Consider the following 14,781-nt stretch of genomic DNA (forward strand, 5'->3'; position numbering starts at 1 on the left):
GTTCAACCGATTTCATTGTGCTTTTTTGATCACAGTGTTTAATTTTACATTTAGTACTGACTTATGGAAATGCATTGGTGTTTGTATGTTGTCCTAATTGCATTGTTATGTTTTTCAATGAATTGTTAATGTAATTGCATTATCATGGTTTTATTTAACTAGTGCTATAAAGAATAAATCATTCTTTATTTCTTAGTGTTTGTATGAGTGACTTCTGCATGGCTTTAGCATGACTCTTTGAGTTGCACTTTATATGTTGTTATGGTTAAAGAGTGATGGGGTAAATCTGAACATTCACGAACGATCACTCGGTGATGGGGCAGATTTTATCATGCATAATGGTGGTTATTCTTCACACATTTGTGCCGTTTTAGCACAATGATGCTCATACTTGGTATAATGCCTAAACTGGCATAATATTGTTTTTAATTTTCGAGTTCATACAATTTAACACAACTGGTGTCTAAAGCCTCACAGTGGAAGACTGATGTAACTTCAATCCATCCATGCACACAATCATACAGGATACTTAGAAGTCCATCCTTGCAATCACTTACTTAGCTATTCATTCATTAACACTGACTCATTAATTATTCATGCGTTCTGCCACACTTTTATCCATCCACTCACTCATTCATCTATCGTTAACACATTCTTATATTTAGCCACTTACCTACTCATAAAAACACACATACACTATTAGTCAGTAAAGAAGTATGTTCACTAACAGCCAGGCCCATTTGCTTTGCCAGTGTTTGTTAATAATAAACCACAAGTGTAAGAAAGTGGATTATTATTTGGGGGTGGTGACTGCCCACCTCAAGGAATAACAATACCTCTGTCAGGCTTAACCATCAAATTCACTAAATTAATCTGAGCTCAAACCTCTGGTAGCTATGGCACAGAGCAGGCAGCCTTAACTTAGGGCAATGTGTTAAGCATTGATGCAGTACCAAAATAGTATTAAGATCAAATTACCAAACAACACAAATCCCGAACTCAATCATACAAATGGAGTAAAATGTATAAACAAAAAGGCACAAAAACAATAAAAATCCAATAAGGAGAACAAAAGAAATGAAGTTTTAAAGCTTTAAGTGAAAATAGTGCCAAAAAGCATTAAGCACTAGTGATTGTCTAGGGAAGCGGTAGACTGGGATGTAGGTGCAATTTGAGGTGAAGTGTGATGGAGCCTGTGTCAGATACACCACGGCAATTGCTCCCAATAAAATTCTGGAAGTCAAAAATTTGAAAACGTTTCAAAGTCCCACTACAGAAAGGGACTTTGTCACTCTCCTGAAGAAATACATTGACACTTCTTTTACGTCCCAATATAGAATAGGAATGTATCGCTTTTTGACAAGGAAAATTTTCCCCATACATGGCACAGCTGAAACTGTAGCTGCCGCTGCAGAACCAAAGCCTGGATACATGATGCAGGTTGGGCCTACTAGCGCTCTTGTGGTTTGGTGATTTCCTGCTGAAAAGTTTTTTTAAGTCTCAACACTGAACTGGATTTTGTAATTTTTCTTGGAAGTGCTGGGATCTTTGAGCGGGACTAAGCTGAATTCCAATCTGATGTTGTTGGAACTGTCAGATGGATACCGTTTCTAGTAGGTCTCGCTGAAGGTGTGGAGGAAAAGTTTCCAAGCATTCTTCTGCAGCCCAAACAACCACATTGTTACACTTCGCAGGACTTCAGGGGAAGGCAGTTAAGGACTCGTAAGGGTGTCGGGTAGGGGCTACCAGCAAGGTCCAGTTACCACCAGACAGGTGGATACTTCGAGGAAAAGGCCTTGGGCAGCTTGTTGTGCACCTTTAATTACACAGGAGTCCACTTCTTCATCCTGGGTACATGAGTGAGTATGTCCAGTCCTTCAGGGCCTCTCATGTCACAGACAGGTGGTCCAGTCCTCTTCTGATCTTCTGCAGGTCCAGGAAATGTTCTCCTGGGGTGCCACATTACACCTGGCACATTCTAGTGCATAAGGGTGACTCCTGGCTCTTCCCTAATAAATGAAGTATACGTTCCAGGGGCAGCCCTACCAACAGCAATTACTGTTTTCCCCACTGTAGACAACCCCTCTGTGTTCCTTATTCTCAAACTCCAAGATGCAGAAATATTTTCCCCTTATGCAGACACTGTGTTTTGGTGTCAGCCTGACTAGGGGAACAAAGAATGGGTCCTTTCCAGGTGTTGCCTGATATTTACTTGTGAAAAGACAGGCCCCTTTGAAGCAAATTAAGTTCCTGCTCTCACCCCAATTGGTCTTCCAGTGAGAGGAAGAAGACGCCTCCTGAATCTCAGGCAATAGACCCTGCTCTGAGAGCGGTGTTCACACTTCATTATGCTCAAGTGCTTGTTTGACAGTTGCTATACAGGTAATGTAAATTAGCCGCCAGGCGCTTCAGACAGGGTAAAAGTAACTGTCTAAACAACTTTACAATTGGGTTTTTAAGAAATATTAAAAAGAGTGGTTGAATTATTTTTCTAGCTGGTACTAAACATGAGATACAGAATTAATATTTTAACCTATACTCTGGTTTCATTTAAACGATATCCAGGGCTACCACTGTGAAACCAGCTTTTAGGCCTGTCTCTGTAGGGACATGGTGACATAAATTTTTACATGTCCCACTTTTTAAATATCATTCATCCAGCCTAATAGGCTACAAGGCCTACATAAGGATGACTTATAAATATTTAAAAGAGATCATTGCTTTGAATTATTTTGACAGATTGCACTGTAAGTTTTACACTGCAGACGTCAGGCTACATTGGTAGGTCTGAAGTTACTTTTTGTTGGCCCACTCTGTGGATGCACAATAATTGCTGCAGTCAACAGGTGGCATTTAACTTCCAGGCCCTGAGTGCATTCCCTACACCATACACTAGGGACTTATATGCATATTAAATATGGCAAACATGAGCCAATTTAACTATGTTTAAAGGGGGAATCGCATGCCCTTTACTCTTGGAGAAGAGAGGTCAAGAACACACAGCCGTAAAACCAGCAAAGCAGATAGGGCAAAAAATGGGGGGACATTATACAAAAAAGTCAATTTCCTACAACAGGAGTTAAAGGGTTGCTCAAGCCTAAAATTTTGGGGCCCAATTGATGACCAGTGTAAACCCAAAGCACTTACAGTGCTACAGCGCGGCTCCAAAAATGATTTCTAATTATAACTCACCATTTCCCTGAAACCTTTAAACGCACAAAATATGCACCAGTGGGGCCCATAACACTGCGCATTTTCTCTACTCACTTACACTTGGCTTCAAGGCTTTTGGTGAATCATAATGGAGAAATGCCGTAACATTTGGTGGAGCGTCTAAACTTATTTAACTATTTATTATTTACACCTGCAGTTTAAAACAAACATATTATCATAATTTCTTAAACATTGGATTATTCAGACACACCACCATAATGGCAATGGATCTGCTAGAAAGAAAATTAGGCGTAGGAAAATCACAAGACCAGCTTTTAAAATTCCATTTCCCAATTTTATTAAAAGCAAAACTTTATTATGTTTGATATTTATGCATTAGTCAAATCTTTATTTAGTTAAATCTCAAACTTTATTTCAATAATGATCATTTTATTCAGAGCTCAAGATTTCAGTAAAGTTTAGCAAAGAACAGATAGTTCCAACTTCATTCTCTCCTAACATCCCTGTCTAACACCTTCATCTTATCCTTATAGTTCTGCAAAGCAACAAGATGAAATAAAACAGAGTCTTACATCCAGGAATCGGTCAGCAAACGGGCAGCATCTCCGATAGAAATTGAAAAAGCGACCCCTTCTAGTCAAATCCAGGGGTTTTTATACCTTAATTCTCCTAACTTAATCTATCTAAAAGTATCTTGTCAGTCCTCATTCAAATTCTCATTGGACAGTTTCGGGGTGGGTGAGCATCATCTCACCATTACGACACACTTTTTTCTATGTGTCAGCATAAAAATAAAGGGTCTTTGTTATGTTCAGTTTGCGGCCTAGGCGCATCCGCGACTAGCAACATCCATCCTCCTTCCCAGGCTCTTGAGCATTACATCCTCCATGCTTGGCACGCATCCTAGGTTCCGGGCCACATTCGGCCTTGAACTGTTCTCAGACACAAGCAGTTCACTCTGACTTGTAGATTTTAGAGTGCCTGAGCTTTTCAGCTCTTGCTCACAGTTTACCAACACGTTTATTTTGTTTAGGCCTCAGAGGCCACTTTTTGGAACTACCATAGAAACAAACAAAAATTCATGTTAGTTATTGAATTGAAACCCATTCTGTTTACCTCCCACCATACTAATGTTTCCCATTAGTTGTTACCTAGCAAATAAGCCAAACAAATGCGTTTTATACTTACATAAACGACCTTCTTTTTCACAATACGTGTACAAAAAGCACATTTAAATAGCGTTTTGTTTATAACTAAACAGCACATTAGTTCACAATACCATAACATTACACATTAGCTAGGTTTATTGCAACATCCAAGCAAAATTAGTATTTCCGTGTGTAAAAAATAAAAATGAGAAAATGTGTGCATCTTACTCTATGGTTGATTATTTTCACAAAACATGCAATTAGTAATCATTATTGTTATGGGACATTGACTTCGAGAGGGGTACACAAAATGTTGCCACCTCGCTCCATCAATTTCCTCATCTGGTGATTTTATCACCAAATATCTCTCAAAATTTTGGATAATTTAGTAGAACATGTTTCAAATTCTTCTTTCTGTTAATGTCATCTATACTTTTGTCTCTTTTTTTTTATTCTTGCCTGCTGTGCTTTATTTCTTTTCCTAGGTACCATGAGGCATTAGGGGGTAACCCACTTGGTCCCCTTAATATGAGTATTAATGAGAGATTGAAGGCATGGTACGATTTATCACTCTTGGATGTTGATGAATATAACTATATGACAATTTCAACACCAAGAGCTCCCTGTTTGTATACCCTACCAAAGGTACACAAGAATAGAGAGAACCCACCAAGGAGACCAATAATTGCAGGAATTGGTGGCCCGACTGAAAGAATTTCAGAGTACATTGATATATTTCTGAGACCATTTGTACATAACTTACCCTCACATATTCAAGACACAAAACATGTGCTTAATATAATGTCGGATGTCAGGTGGGAGGATGGTATGTATTTGGTCACACTTGATGTGGTCTTACTGTATTCGAATATTGAACACCATTTGGGAATAGCAGCGGTAGAAACCTTTCTAAACAAGAGACCAGTGGAATTATTTGAGCACACTAAGATGCTATTAGAAATGACTGAGGTACTGCTAAAAAATAATGTATTTGTATTTAGGTTGACTTTCAGTTGAATATTTGTGATATGGCCAATCGATTTAAAGCAAGGGGCTACGAGACAGGAGTGATTGATAAAGCCAGGAGGAGGGCATGTGCACTCAGACGGTCACAGACTCTGGCACCTAAGGTGATAATAGATGAGGACAGAAAGAAACAGAAGGTACGACTAGTGACCCATTATAATGTAGAATCCCACAGGCTGTACTCTATTATTAATAAACATTGCACTTACTTAAAGCAGATAAAGACTTACAGCCATATATCAGTGAGAGACCATCCATAACCTTCAGAAAGGGTAGGACATTGGCAAATGATTTGAGTCCCAGTTATCCGATCAGAACTAAAAGGACCTGGCTAACGAATGAAGTAAAGGGATTCCACAAGTGTGGTCGATGCAGCTCGTGTAGATGGGCCAGGAAAAAGGTAACGAGTTTCAGTTACAATGGCTCAGAAAAATATGAGATAGATACATTTATCAATTGTGACACTACTTTTGTAGTATATGTGATAGCCTGTACATGTGGGCAAATCTATGTTGGCAGCACGATTAGGAGACTTCGTGATAGAATGACAGAACATTTTAGAGCTTGGAAGAATGGAGACACTAGGTACCCAATAGCTGCCCGTTTTATACAGAATGTCGATAGAAAGCACGAACACCAATATAGCTTTCATGGGATTGACCATGTGACACAGGACCCCCGAGGGGGTAACAGGCTATTGAAACTGAGACGGAGAGAAGTAATATGGATTATGAAGCTTAGAGCGGTGGAGAGAGGTTTGAATATCGATAATGAATATCAATTCTATCTGGGACAAGACTAAACTGATATAGGAGTGCAGAGAAATATTGTACCACTGAGAGTAATGGATAGTCAGGTTTTGAATATTTTGGACACATACTAAATACAGTATATATTGGCCTTGAGACTGTTACCGGTTTGTTAATTGTTAGTAATTATTTTGGTTTAAACTAAGCATGAGCGGAAAATCCGTTCCGCTCGCGGATTTCGCGGATTTTCGGTAAATTCGCAATCCGCGAGATTCGCGAATTTCCCGCAAAATCTGCGAATGAAAATCCACGAACGGAAAGGATTGGGTCAAAAGTTCAAGCTGACTTTTGTAACTCTTTTAGAATGGCGCCGGCAAGCTGCCAGAGCCATTCTAAAATAGTTACAAAAGTCAGCTTCAACAGGAAGCTCTAGTAGATAAAGTAAAGCAGGTGCTGCTCAAATTCACTTACACAATCATTAATCACCCCAAACTTGGGGTGATTAATGATTGTGTAACTTAATTTGACCTTCAACTGGAGCACTTGCTTTACTTTATCTATTAGTGCTTCCTGTTGAAGCTATTTCTAGCTATTTTAGAATGGCGCTGGCAGCTTGCCGGTGCCATTCTAAGTGGGGCTGAGGGCAGAAGGGCACAAAAGTGGGGCAGAGGGCAGAAGGGGACAAAACATGAGTGGGGCAGAGGGCAGAAGGGCACAGAAACAAGTGGTACAGAGGGCAGATGGGCATAAAAAACGAGAGGGTGGCAGTGAATAAGCAGGCAAAAAAAAAACCTCAGCGAAATTGCAAAGCGCCTCGCGAACACCCGCGAACACGCAAAGCGCCTCGCGAACACACAAAAATAAAAAAATCCATAAATTCGCGTGAATTCGCGGATTTTGCGGATTGCCAATTCGCAAATCCGCCAATTCGCGAATTGCCAATTCGCAAAATTCGCCCATGCTTAGTTTAAACAAGTAGAAGGATGTAAAATAGGACTGATAACACATGCACAAAATCATGACTTTTGTATTGTTTTAATTTACAACGAGTGAATTTACATGAATTATGGTATCTGTATATTTGATATTGTTAGTTATTTGTAATTTGTGCAAGCTTGTATATATGTCTAAAAGGGCATATTGATGCTACTGAAAAGTATAGTACATGATGTTAATATTCATGCATATAGCCATCACCATATCAGATTAAGGTTGATTTATAAATTATTGTGATTCTCTTGCAGACGTGCATGCACGTACACCCCTTTACTAACTCACTTCTTTATCCTACAAAAACCTAACCATCCTTATATTGGACTACCAACTCCATAAACTATCTGCTAATACTTAATAATTGGAAACTCAACTTATCTTTCCTTTACAAATGATGCTCCTTAAAAGCACTGCAGATAAATTAGATATGTAGTGGGATAATAGATTTAATGGTTGGTGAACTAAAGTTGATGATAATTCAGATCGAGAGTTGTTATACATGTATAATAGAGTGTTAGTGGCAAGGGGATTGAATTATCGGTAAGAACTGATGGCTCGTGATTATAGGAAATAGTAATTGTACGAATAATTATGACTCTAGAGTGCATTATAAGATGGCGCCCTATAATGTGCAGGACATAGAGGTAATTATAGTAGACGTATATACAGAATGCATGATCCGGAATTATTGACTCAGAATTTTATCTCTGATCTTAGAGTAATGTTGAATCATATTATTGTGGTATGGTGAATATAGCGAATAGGGGATATAGTAGCCTTTTACTTTGGAATTAGGCAGAGAGAGAAGATTTTGCCCTGAACATGCTACAAGATTGTTAATCAGAATAAATAGGCACTTAAAGATGGCGCCCGTGTAGCACGCCATACTGAGTAGCAGGGCAAAGTGCTACCGGGAACTAGGTAAGGAGATTGCCGCTCACGATCGTTCTATCATTTATGACCTATACTTGTATAAGTATGATCTTTTATTAGGTCGCTTTTTTATTTCAAGTTGGGGTCGAAGAGGCACTTGACAAAGTTTGTAAAGGTGAGCTGACTGCCAGGTGGCTTGCTAGGTAACCGACAAGTACACCATTTGTGATAATAAGGCTAATGTATTATTTTTCAGCAATACGAACAGGGAGAAACTCAAGGGAACCGAGACCCCGAATACTTTATCGAGTTGGGGACGTAAAGATGTATTTATAGAATGAGAAGGTGAGCTGACTGTTAGACAGCTTATGAGGTTACTAAACAGTCTCATGAATTTGGTAATGAGACAAATGCATTATATCATTGTTTTATTGCAGAGATACTAATAGGGAGTTGTATATGGATTAAGACCCCCAAGTCAAGAAGTGGTATACTCCGAGGGTGAGTGCTTAAGCGAGAAATTGTTGTGTCAAAATGACCCGAGCTCGGCACATTATAGAATAATATATGATCTATCTTTACAATGTGATATAAATAATATTTGTTATGTCTGGGTCAGAAGTACGGTAAAGAGAGTATGGATTTAATTTGGTGATTATGTTTTAGATTTGATATACAGATGAAGCTAGAGGAATCTACTACATTAGATTGAACTATGGAATAATAGGTGATTACTGAATTTTGTTGCATAGAATAAGGCATGCTACTCTCTTTTCCTCTTTTTACGTTTTAAACTCGTCTGACATGGGAATATAATCCATTACACAACTTATGGGTGTATTGTGAACTTGGAGTGGTATTTCCTTTTTTTCCATTCTTCTCTAATTGAGATTTACACACCGTGTGGACTTGATATCTTTCTATACTGGTGTTTTTACAATAACACTACTAACTATAAGCCATACGTAGGTCGTGGTTTATTCATGGGAACTGTTTATTTGATTACAGCCCTGAGGAAGTCACAATGTTGTATAACTGCACGACGAAACACGTGTTGGCTTATATATCGTGAACCTATGGTTGTGAAGAAAATGAAAATAAACACAGCAGAACCTTGATTGAAATTTTTTTGACTTTTTACTGCAAGCGATTTTATGGTGAAGGCATCATTTTAATTATAATTTGTGGCTTTTCAAATTTCAGTTAACACTTACCAATTTCACCGCTGCCTCCCCACTGAGTGTCCGGCCGATATTAGGGCTGAGACACCTGGGAATCGGGCGGAGTGATAGCGGCGGCCATCTTGGGTGAGTCACTTGCATAAAAACAGGGAGAGCGCCTCTCTCACGAGATAACAGCAGCAAACGCCTGAGGCTTGAGCCGGGCGGTATTTTCTTTGTCCTGATTGAAGCTATTACTTGCTAGCACTTGCCCCGTGCGTCCTCTCCCCCCTAGCACTAGCGCGCCGATATAGCGAGTCGTTTGGTGCCTCACCGATTTTATGGTGAAGGCATCATTTTAATTATAATTTGTGGCTTTTAAAATTCAGTTAGCACTTACCAATTTCACCGCTGCCTCCCCACTGAGTGTCCGGCCGATATTAGGGCTGAGACACCTGGGAATCGGGCGGAGTGATAGCGGCGGCCATCTTGGGTGAGTCACCTGCATAAAAACATACGGCTATGGCTCCGCGCAGCGGACGCGATCAGCGGACGCGCCGTATTAGCGCCGGAGTTACACCAGAGTTCAGCGTGTCTGCGCCCGTACACGCTGAGGACGGGCTGCAGGACGGGCTGCACATCGAACTCCCCGATCCTCCCTCTCAGTTATTACATTCCTATACTTTGGAGGAAATGTTGGCTTGGAAACCGGAGGACCCCCTATGCCACCATAGGTATACCCCAGAGGAGCTACTGCTCATGGCCTCACTTAACGCATGTACTCGGAGCCCTGATACTTCCCCCTTGATTAATTATCCACCTCAAAAAATCTATTCCTCGGCTAAAAGTACTCACTCAGAGAAAGGATATCTTATCAATGCTCGATCCATAATTAAAAATAATGTAGCTTTCCATGATTTTGTGTTGTCTAGAAGGCCTGCATGGGTTTTCATCACGGAAACCTGGGCCTCGGAGACCTCAGGACACGACCTTTTAATGGAAATCCCGAGGGTTATGCTCTGCACAGATTTGACAGAGTTAAGTGAAGGGGCGGAGGATTAGCGATCCTCTACCAGTCGCATGTTACCTGCCGTATTAATGCTTTCTCGGTACCATCCGACCCCTTCCAGGTCCTGCATTTCTTTATTTCCTCATCACCATCAGCATCCTTTGTGGGCCTTCTTGTGTATAGGCCCCCAGGCCCTAGATCCAATTTTAGCAGTGACCTGTTTAGAATTCTGGAGCCATATGTTAGCAAGCCCCATTTCACCATTTTAGGGGATTTAAACTTTCACTTAGATGACTCCACTTCTAAAGCTACCTCTTCCTTGGTCGATCCTCTTGAAGCCTATGGCTTTCTTCAACTGGTAAAAGGACCAACTCATCGGGCAGGCCACACACTTGATGGAGTTTTCTCCAACGATCCTAGAGTTAAGACTGGGACTCCTGAACCGCTGGTCTGGACAGACCATCTGGCAGTACTGTTAGTTCTGACCCTCTCGCACTCAGATCCTCCTAGAAAGGAACAGACCCAGGGAAAGGGCAAAAGGAACTATAAAAACATTACCAATGATTCTCTGGCCCCTCTCATTAGTTCTGTCTCCCTGCCATTAGACCCAGAGAAGGCTGCACAAGATCTTGCCAACTCCATCGCTGGGGCAATAGATGCTCTAGCTCCAGCTATACGCCGATATTCAGCGAGGCGCAGGCCCTCCGCCCCCTGGTTTACTGAGCCTCTCAGGTTGTTGAGACAGGGATGTAGGAGACAGGAGAGAAAATGGAGGAAAACATGGGACACTATGGACAGAGAGACTCACAAGCGACTGTTAGGTGAATATAAGTCCTCAGTCATTAAGACAAAACAAGAATACTTCTCTGACCTCACAACTTCTCTCACTTCATCGAATGAGTTGTTCAAGGTAGTGGATTCCCTCTGCTCACTACAAGTTCCAGGCCCAGTGAAGGGATCTCAGGAGCTCTGTGACAAGATCTCAACTTTTTTCTATACCAAAATCGATGAGATTGCTGCTAATCTAGAAACGCAGAAAAAATCCCCTGGGAACCACACTATCCAGGCTCTCCCAATCTTAGAAGCCTGGCCTAAAGATCCCACCAAGACTCTCTCTAATTTCCCACTGATTACACCCGACAATCTTAATTCACTGCTGAATAGGACTAAATCTTCCTCCCCTCTGGACCCATGTCCTCTCAAAGTGATGAAGGAGTATAGGGACACACTACTTCCTCCTTTACTGGAAGTAATGAATAGTGCCCTGTTACACAGGGTTTTTCCTTCAGTCTGGAAGAAAGCGATTGTCAGGCCGCTACTTAAAAAACCCTCCCTTGACCCTACAATCTTAAAAAATTTCAGACCCATATCTTTACTTCCTGCCCCCGCCAAAATGCTTGAGTCCCACCTGAATCTGCACTTGTCTGCCTTCCTGGACTCCTCTGGGTTTCTAGATCAAACCCAGCATGGGTTCAGGAAACTCCATAGCACGGAGTCTGCACTCACTATGGTGACAAATAACATCAGAATGAAAGTGGATCAGGGACAGACAACGCTGCTGGTCCTGCTCGATCTGACCGCAGCATTCGACACCCTATCTCCCTCAATTCTAACATCTCGTTTGAGGGAGATAGGAGTGGAGGGGCCAGCTCTGAGCCTTCTGTCCTCTTTTTTAGACCTTAGAGAACAGAGGATCAAACTGGGAGAATACCTCTCCCCTGCTACATCTCTGCAATGTGGGGTACCACAAGGGTCAGCCTTAAGCCCGACCCTATTTAACATTTACGTGGCCCCTCTTGCGAGATTAGTAAAAGCTCAGGGAATGTAAGTAGTGTCATACGCAGATGACACTCAGATCATGGTGTCACTGGCCCAACCGGTCAGCACCTCTGCGTCCAGCTTCAGGAGTTGTATGCAATCAGCCTCTGACTGGATGATAGTCAACTCCCTGGGGCTGAATGGCGACAAGACCGAGGTGCTGATCTTCGGAAGGGACCAGGATGCGTGGTCAAACGAATGGTGGCCGCAATCCCTGGGAACCTGCCCGGTCCCCTCTCACTCAGCTAGGAACTTAGAGGTCATCTTCGATACTTCGCTGGCAATGACCCTTCAGGTCAATAGAACGGTGGCTACTTGCTGGGGAATCATCAAAATTCTCTGACGAATAGTGCACTACCTCTCCCCGCAAGCTAGGAAACAGACAGTGGTTGCGTTGGTTGGTTCAAGATTGGACTACTGCAACTCACTGTATGCAGAGATCAATAAGGGACTAATCCAACGCCTCCAAATAGTACAGAATGCGGCAGCAAGATTTGTCCTAGATATTCCCCGCTCCTCCTCTGCGACACTAGCCAGAAAGAGCCTACACTGGCTTCCTATAGAACACCGTATCTCCTTTAAAATCATTTGTTTAGTGCATAGGGCTCTGAAAGCTGGAATATCTGTGGGGCTTGGATCACTTCTCTCCGGCTATGTCCCCAGCAGATGTTTACGCTCATCACAACAGAATCTTTTGGTGATCCCCCGGACTAAGAAGACCAGATGGGGTGGAAGAGCCTTCTCTACAGTTGCCCCGCGTCTTTGGAATGCACTTCCATTGGAACTTAAGTCCTTATCCTCACTGCCCCTCTTTAAAAAGGCCCTTAAAACATGGTGTTTCAAGAAAGCTTACCAGTAATCTGCTCTCGGGACACGTAAATAATTTTGTGTTAGGCGCCTTGATGCCCTTTGGGCTTAGTTTGCGCGTTATAAATTTGTTTTCATTTCAAGCAATTGAACTCTGACATTTGCCAATTGATTTGTGTCATTACCTTAAGTTAGTTGGATAATTGAGTGCTCGGAGGATATTGGTTCAACTTTCTAAAATGAAATGCTCTTCTGTGCCAGATCTGGTTTAGTCAATACTCTGTTTCTTTTTGTTTACTTTTTTCCCATTCTATTTGTTATCCTTTTTATATTTTTCAGTAGTCTTTGTGTGTTTTAACTATATTTTCAGTTTACACTTATTCAGTGGCAGCAGTCCATTATCTTTGTGCCAATAATTGCTAGCCAACGGCTGCTATATTTAGGTAACAGCATGTTTTCTTCTTTCTTCTTTTCATTTTTATGGCATATCCTTGCAATCATTGTTTTTAAAATGATGAACTCATCAGCTTCCTAAGGCAAGCCATATTGGTTTTGCCAGTGCTTGTTTCTTTTATGTGGCTATAACCTTGTAATATTCTGGCTTTTTTGTGGTGTGTTGATCCACTCATGTTCAGTTTTTCTGACAGACATTGGTAATTTTGTTTGCTAATGTTTGTAGGCAGTGTAGTAAGCTTTGAGGATCATGTTGGTAAGTAGCTGCCTCCAGGTAGGTTGACAGTACTATGCCTTCTATGACAGTTGTGAATTACCCTTCTAGGAGTAAACATTTGCCTTTACATAAGGATTAAAGTTGATACAATGTTCTGGGTTTTCATAGCAATTGATGCCTGGAAGACAAATGAAATGTCAGGGGTTTTGTACGTTGCTTCAGAGGAAGTTTGAATCTGTCTAGCTCCAGCATGTCTTCTATTTTTACAATTTCAAGTATGTCAGTCACAGGTAAAGCATAGAATGGGATCATGGTTGGCACTATCATGAAACCGTTTGAAATCAAACTCAAGATGGGAGTAACCCTACAGCATCTGTTAAAAGATAGGTTGTACAGCACTATAAACAGTGGTGATTAACTGGCTGAATGTGTGGATAATACAAAATGTTAGTAAGACTGCATTGGGGAGTGCTACACAAGAGGATACTGCAGGCATTATAAGTGCTCCTCTTACAAACACCAAGTTACATTGAGCTCAGATGAGACTAACATATTAAGTGCTGAAGTGTTGATGTAAAAGTATATGTCTGTAAAAAAGACCTTATAGACTTAAGTGGTGGCAGTGGTAGAGACATTATTAAATCATTGTAGGGTTTAATTTCAACAAATTCAATATCTCCGCAATCATCATCTTCCCTCAGAGAGGGCTCTTGTGGCCATATAGACTGTGCTTCTTAGACAACACAGACTCAATATAGCTGAAGGAGGATGGCAACAAATTTGGAGCATACAGTGTACGCCTATGCGATGGCCTGCATTCATGATAAGCACCGCCCGGGGCAGCAGAAATATATTTTTTCGAAGTAAACAAAGTTCCGAAGAGTTGCCGGCGTTCCATTCTTCCATACTGTCAACACATGGAGAACTTACTTGTTTGCCTGGCAATTTTGCGTTAAAGTGGTCGGAGAAATAGATAACAGCGATGGCCATTTCCAGTCCGTGTCCTGAGGAGAACCCTTAAATAATATAGTGGTTCAAAACGCGTTGACTCTGAGCTCGAGCAAGAAAGAAGGGGCGTTTCAGGGCATCAAATATACCATTCACACTTCCTCATGAAATTTGACCCCATGCGAAGAATAGTCTCTGGCTCAGTTAGACAAGCAGGCTCTTGCAATGTATTTAATGTCCGCTTGTCTGTATATATTTAATATTTAAGGACTGGTGTCCTAGAATGAATTAATTTGAGGCATTGTACAGTTGTCTATTTGGAGTGTACAGGAATTTATCACATTGATTTTGTGTATTATGTATCGTTTTTGAATGTCTTTATGTGCTAATGATGTGACTGTGGGAC

At 41.2% G+C, this 14,781-nt stretch overlaps 1 long non-coding RNA gene across 1 annotated transcript in view; it reads left to right on the forward strand.

Annotated features, from left to right (window-relative positions):
* The window catches only part of LOC147662767 (uncharacterized), a 75,129-nt gene that overhangs the window by 21,283 nt on the left and 39,065 nt on the right, over positions 1–14,781 (forward strand). The window lies entirely within an intron of this gene.

The sequence above is a fragment of the Lissotriton vulgaris genome, unplaced genomic scaffold (assembly GCF_964263255.1).
Source record: "Lissotriton vulgaris unplaced genomic scaffold, aLisVul1.2 SCAFFOLD_234, whole genome shotgun sequence".
Lineage (NCBI taxonomy): Eukaryota > Metazoa > Chordata > Amphibia > Caudata > Salamandridae > Lissotriton > Lissotriton vulgaris.